Below are 7,492 nucleotides of genomic sequence, written 5' to 3'. Positions count from 1 at the left end.
GTGGAGACTTACAAAGTTGGAGGATTGAAGAGAATCACATCTGCAAATTTTATTCATTGACACCATGGTTGAGAAACCATGTTATTATTTATGGTTCGGTCCCCAAATGGAGTTTTACCGAATGCCACTTCTTTATTTGTTTTTATTATTATTTCTTTCAAAGACCAAAATCATCATTGGGAACATGTTTCTTGGAGAAATTTCTATCATGTTGGCCTTTGAATTTTGTTGAAGCTTTTTTATTCTTGGACTTGAGTCGATAGGCATGTTGGCAAGCTTGAAGAGTATAGAGAGTTGACACTTGAGTTCATATTTGGATTTGGGAAAAAGTGCAACCTCTTCATTTTGTAAGGTGGATGGTTGGATTTTGTTCCATCCTTCAATGATGCATGCCTCTACTGATGTGTCTATCTTTGATGGTGCATGTAGATATGTATCTGCCCTACTTTCAATCTCTTGGGTTTGATTCTTTTCATGTGTTGAAAGCATTTCGTTTGTGTGGCTGGGATGGGCTAGAGATCTTCATGTTGAGGAACATTTGTAAATGGTGACTTCATGCTTGGCATGTGTCCCCTTTTTGTGGATATAGACTCACTCCTTGTAGGCTCTGCATACTATCGTCAAGGTTACCCATACTTCTTTTCGCACATTGCATGGTTTATCAATCATGGATGATTTTTTCCTATTAGTTTTGTTAAGAAGCAAAACTTTTATATTGATGTTGAAAGTTTGTATGCCTTGATAAAAATAAAGGTTTGAAAATTTTGCCAAGATTTGAAATTTTATGAGAAAAAATTTCAAGTTTCGTCGAGATTTGCAACTTTTTCTTTAAAATTCAAAAGAAAATATATAAATTTGTAATATGCTCTACAAATACTATGAAACTAAAAGAACTAGCTCGATAAACTTTTGCCAAGATTTTATATTAATATATAAGTATAGCTTCGATAAAAAAATCCTTGTTATCAATATTTGTAATTGTTGTTGGATAGGGGAATTCTCCAATTTCTTGATACATATTTTGGGAATCCATGCCCACCGTAATCTTTTATCCAAGTGTTGATGTCTATTAGGTACAAAGTGGTGCACATCTTTCTTTTGAATCCAAATGGATTTTTTCCTTGGTTGTTTGGATTGCATATGATTATAGGAATATTCATTGTTGCTAAAGGACCAATTCCTTTTTTGTTGATGGTTCCATGATGACATTTTGTTGGGTAGCCATTTGATTCAGTGACTTTCTTAGGAGTCCTCTTTTATCTTTATTGTTGAACAAATCATGTATAGAGAGTCTTTGTGTCATATTAATATTGTTGACTCCTCCTTTTGAATTTTGATAGTTGGTGTGCATATTCTAGAGGGGCGAATGTCAATTGCCAGCATTTGTTTGAGTTGAGTGAGCTCCTCTTTCAAGTCTTGGATCTCATTGCATTTCTTTGCACGACATGAAGCAAGTTTGTTCTTTTGATCCTATTCTTATTTGTTTGAGTTGAGTGAGCTCCTCTTCCAAGTCTTGGATCTCATTGTTTTTCTTTGCACAACATGAAGCAAGTTGTTCTTTTGATCTTGTTCCTCTTGCAGTTGTTGCCTACGTAGTGTCAATTGTTGTTGCTAAGTGTTTTGAAATTCATGCATTAGTTGAACATGATCTTAGACAATAGTCTTGAGTTGTTGTAGATCTTGTTGTGCACATATTCCCACTTGTTCTCCTTCTTGAATGTATCAAAAATAGGTCTTCCATGGTTTTGATAAGAAAGTGGGTCCAATTGTTGTACCTTTGTAGTTGTCTTTAGGGAATCCCCTGGTGCATGGCCAACATGTAGTTCTTCTTCCCTGGTTGGTATCCATATTGGAGATTTATCACATAGGATGCTTTGTAAATCCTTTACATGCAAAAGTGTTGTACTTGAAGAGCCCTAGTGATCGAGATGTTATTAAATGCCGCTTTTTGGGTTTGCATCACTCGAGAGACGTGTGTTACTACCTTCTAGTGCAATGATTTGGATTTCTTCCCCCTTTGGGCAATTTACTTTTATGAGGGTTGGCTCTAAGCCATCATTTGATTGCACATTCACATTACCTTTCTTAGCTCCTTTCTTATTTTTCTTCTTTTTGCTTGTTGGTAGACTTTTTGTGCACATGTTATTGATAGGGGTTTCTCTTGAAGCCCCATTGCCAAATTACCCTCATTATTGTCTCGTGTGTTTGACGATTTTATAGGCTTTGACCTATGTGCATCAACAAAGTTAGAGGCAACTTCACTTGTGTCATTATTCAATTTGGAAACCTATCTTTTCTAATATTACTTCAATCCTTTATTGATCCTTCTCAGTTGATTCTTCAATCATCATTGTGGAATCATATACCTCTATTATAGTTTTGTAGTTATAGTGATCCAATTGCTCTTTAATTTCTTCATGCAAGCCCTTGACAAAACATTTGAATAATTTGTGCTCTATTAGAGACATATTTCTTTCTATCATACTGTTTTTTGGCTTGTAGAAATAATGTCACACAGTATCCCGATTCTTTTGAACTACACTTGGCAATGTCAATTTTTGAATCCCTTTGTCTAATCTTTCATGATTGCCAAAATTTGCAGATAACACACTCTGATCCATCATTGCTCCATGAGTGACTGCAAATTGTTGTATAAAAGTTTGTCATAGCATGCGATCTTTGTATGTCCACATCCATTTTGCAGTACCAATCAAATGGTTCTCCTATGAGAGCTTGTGGGAAGATGTTCAAATAATCTTCCTACTACCTTGGGATATCTCCTAACCATCTACACTAAAACAAAGTAATGAATTCTTTGGGATTACCTTTGCCCAAGATTATAGGTAGGTGTACAAGTGGATCTTATTGTGTGTCAAGTTCTTGTGGAATTGGTCCATTGTATTGTTGTTACACATGTCTATATATTTGGGGTAGCCTTTTGGAATATCATCCCATATGAGCTCCATTGCAAACTTTTACACTTGTTGAGTCTATGTACTATTGGAGAGTAATGAGGTCCAAGTACTGGAATGCACTACTGATTTGATCTTTGTTTCCTTGACCTAAATAGGACAACTAAGGTAATGGCTTGTTGCTTTATGTAGAGTGGATTGTGAAAGTGCTTGAAGTATCAATTGAATTGTCAATTGATTTACACAAGGTGATTGGACTTGAAGATGTCATGATTGCATACATTGTTTGTGTTGAAATTCTTCAATTGATGATGTCGTTAAACAATGCCAATTTGTTGATGAAGTTTTTCCCTTTGAGTAATACATTGACAAAATTGTCCAATAATCTTCAAAATTGTTATAGAAATGTGGTCTTTGAATGGATAAACTAGTGGGTGAAGGCTGCAAATAGTTCTAATGCATTTTGTTGAAGTTGTGGTGATTTTGCCTTGAAAATGAGCCTAAATTGGGAGCAAAGAGTGGCCTTGGAAGTGATGTCCAAAACTAGGGTAAATGTATTAGAAAAAATTCTTACAAAATGCTCTTATAATGTGTGAAAGGTGGGCTTTGCCAGGGTCCAACTTGGGCTTCACATGACCAATAAAAAGGCCCTTAACATTAGAAAAAATTTGGCATAAAAAAGGGGCCCTTTGGAGAATTACTAAAATATTAGAGGATTGGATAAGGGAATATGGTATCATGAAGGGGATTATGCCATGTGGACTTCTCTATAGCAGAGGCTCCCCAAATCTAGGGGAAATTTCAAAAAATGTCATTGGTGTTTCACAATAAAAAATTATCTTTAGTAGGCCTGCCCTGACCATGTCAGGTCTCCTTGTTTTCCTCCCATGGAAAACTATCCCCTAGCTAGAACTATGCTCAGATTTTCCATTTGGTTCAACCATTTGGCCCAAACTTTGACTTGCTAACCAACTTTCTCCCTATGCTTTCTCTTCCAAAACATTTCAAACATTCATTCCCGCCACTTTCTAGCAATTGGTTTCAAAATATCTTCATTCCACTCTTGATTAGTCATTCTCTTTCCTCTTTGCTCACGTTTTTCTTCCACATTCAAAAATCTCTTAGTGAAAGTTCTGCCCAAGCTCTATTCATCCCTTTTCTCTTCCATTGATTCTCTACTTATTTCACTCTCTCTTAGAAACCAAAGTTGCAACCTAAATTTGCTTGGAAGGAGTGAGAAAAACGGGTGTTCTCTCATTTTTGGTTCTTTCCCTACCTTTTTGGAGTATAGAGAGTCAACTCCTAAAGTTGCGACCTAAATCTTCTTGGAAGGAGTGAGAAAAATGGGTGTTCTATCATTTTTTGCTCTTTCTCTACCTTTTTGGAGTATAGAGAATCAACTCCAGAAGAAGGGACACATCCTTTCTAGGTACTAAAGTGATTTTGCCTTGAAAGTTTTATCTGTATTAAGTAGATATGTTTTTGTATCACACTTTGTCTATATGTTTGTTACAAAAGATAGGGAGGAGGGAGAGATTGAGGTAGATGATATTTAAAACTACAAGACTATTTTTGACTTTTTTTTTTCTTCACTGGTATAGGAGGGGTAGATAGAGGAAAGGGGAGAGAGAGAGAGAGAGAGAGAGAGAGAGAGAGAGAGAGAGATTATTTCGAACTACTATGTTTTTTTCTATTTGAGGGGATGAGTGAGGGAGAGAGAGAGAGAAAATAGTTGTTTGTTTCTTCATTAGTATAGGAGGGATAAATAGAGGAAGGGAAGAGAGAGAGAGAGAGAGAGAGAGAGAGAGAGAGAGAGAGAGAGAGAGAGATTATATCTAAAACTATTATGTTTTTTTAATATGTTTGAGGGGATGAGTGAGTGAGAGAGACAAAAGATAGTCGTTTGTTTCCTTGCTAGTATAGGAGGGGTAGATACAGGAAGAAAGAGAGAGAGAGAGAGAGAGAGAGAGAGAGAGAGAGAGATTATATTTTGAACTGCACTTCCATTGAGGGGATGATTGAGGGAGAGAGACAGAGATTGCATTTCAAATTGCTAGGTTTTAGAAGTGTTTGAGAAAGGAGGAAGAAAAAGAGATCCTAATCAAAGAGTTTTGGGAGGGGAAGAGAGAGTGATATGATATTGATAATGTTTTCTTTGTTTGTGGAGAAATGGAGCAAGAAGAGAGCATATCTTAAACTAAGTATTTCAAAATAATTTGATGTTTGTTTGTGTGAGGGGTACCTTGGAAGACAAACTGAGAGAGAGAGAGAGAGAGAGAGAGAGAAGTATTCTATGTTTTTTGAAATAATTTTTTGTTTGTTTTTGTGAGAGGTTTAGTTAAAGGAGAGAGAGAGAGAGAGAGAGAGAGAGAGAGAGAGAGAGAGAGAGAGAGAGAGGGAGACTTGCAAAGAAAGAGAAAGACAGGGATAGAGAAAGAGAGAAGAGAAGACATAAATTTTAAGGGTCTATGGAAGTAGAAAGAGGTAGAAACAGCTAATTTTAATCATATGGTATAGGTAGAAACTATGGAAGTAGAAAATGATAGATATAGAAGTAGTTTACAGTCTGTTATATTGAAGAATGTTAAGGATGAGCATGGGGAATGGATTCCTCAGCTCTGCAAGAAATATTCTTGGATCGCAATGCAACCTACTAATAGTGGGTACTGTAAAGTGGGTCGGAAGGATGCAATGGACATCTCCAAACATTGGAACGGAAGGATCTTAGATTTTGAAATTTCTCCTAGCAATAACACAATGATACAAGTATATATTCAGCATGTCTTTACCCATGCAAATATATACGTGCAACTGAATGCAGGACTTCCATATCGTAGGCCCAATTGTAAGTTTTTTAAAGTGTACTAGTACTTCATTTGCATTTTAGAGTATTTACATTTAATTGGGGACTTTGATACAATTGTCTTATGCCTTGTATTTATTTTATAAATTTACATCCATCTACTTACAAAGAGTGGGATCTATAGGATGCATAATTGGGGTGTTGCATGTTCTCCATGTTGAGATCAAGAGTCTTCACTATGAAGGTCATGCACCATCAGAATTAAAGAAGGACAGGATCTTCTACTATGACTCAATGTTCATTGTGCTAGTGAAGAAGGACAATATGGTAGATTAGAATCTCTTCACTTACCTTCTTTTAATAGTCCAGAATGGCCGCTTCCAGAGAGAGAGAGAGAGAGCAATGAGGGGCAAAAAGGGAGGGAAAAAAAGAAAGATATATTCACTTTCCTTGAAAGACCTTGCGAATCTATGAGAGAGAGAGAGAGAGAGAGAGAGAGAGAGAGACATTGTTACATGTATGAATAGAAATCATAAATAATACAAAGTGTTACTTCAGTTATTGTTTAAAAAATTATTTATCAAGTTTGCACCTCTAGATTGATGGCTCTCTATGGTCTATGAATGATAAAGCGATAAATATTTGTAATTTTAAATCTGTGTGGATATTTGTATATCTGTATTATGTAAGAGAGAGAGTGTTAGAGAGAGAGAGATATAGCAATTAGAGTGTGCAAGAGAGACTGAGACTAAGAGAGAGAGAGAGAGAGAGAAGTTGAGAGTGCAATAAGGGACACAAATTGAGAGTGCTCTCAACGGAAGCAAGAATGGAAGAAGGAGAGAGAGAAACAGAGAGCCACATAAGTTTTGGTGGGTGCAGAACCACCCTAATCTTCTTTTTCATTCATTTATATATGTGTTTGAGTATTGTACATAACCTGGGTAAAGGCACAGTGACCTTTAACCCCCACAACCTCCCACTTAAAGGACAATGTGCCTTTAAGGGAGAACAACCAGTGAGCATACTATCCAATGCCCATCAATACATGACAATACTCGAACCGTTGACTAGGTAGACTCTTCGTCAGCATATCTACAGGGTTATCATCTATATGAACCTTGATAAACTCTATGCGCTTGTCCTCAAGTACCTCCCTGATGAAATGGTACCTAACCTCAATGTGTTTGGTCTTTGCATGAAAGACCAGATTCCGTGCTAGCTGAATAGCACTCACGGAAACACTATGCAAAGTCGGTACACCTGTATGAATCCCCAAATCTCCCACTAGCCAATCAAGCCATATAGCCTCCTTGCAACCCTCTGTGGCTGCAACATACTCAGCCTCTGTGGTAGACAAAGCAACGCACTTCTATGCATGAGACATCCACGACATTGCACCACCTGCAAAGGTGAACACATAACCAAAAGTGGATCTACTACTACCTACATGCCCTGCATAGTCTGAATCTATGTACCCAAGTACATGCATGTCTCCTTTACCAAAGCAAATGCACATCTCCTTGGTACCCTTCATGTACCTCATGATGCACTTAACTGCCTCCCAATGCCTCTTTCCTGGATTAGCCCTCCCATTGCAAATGCAATGTCTAGTCTAGTAGCTATCATAGCATACGTAAGACTCCCAACTGCTGATGCATGAGGAACCTTGGCCATCATGGCCCTTTCCTCATCTGATTTGGGACTATCTGTATGACTCAGTTTCACATATGGAGGCAATGGAGTACTCACTGCCTTCCCCCCCTCCATATTGAAATGC

Source organism: Dipteris shenzhenensis, chromosome 26, assembly GCF_047967505.1.
Source record: "Dipteris shenzhenensis isolate YYH24624 ecotype China chromosome 26, Dip_SZ_1.0, whole genome shotgun sequence".
NCBI lineage: Eukaryota > Viridiplantae > Streptophyta > Polypodiopsida > Gleicheniales > Dipteridaceae > Dipteris > Dipteris shenzhenensis.
The sequence above is the reverse complement of the archived record's forward strand: the minus strand, read 5'-3'. Positions refer to the sequence as shown.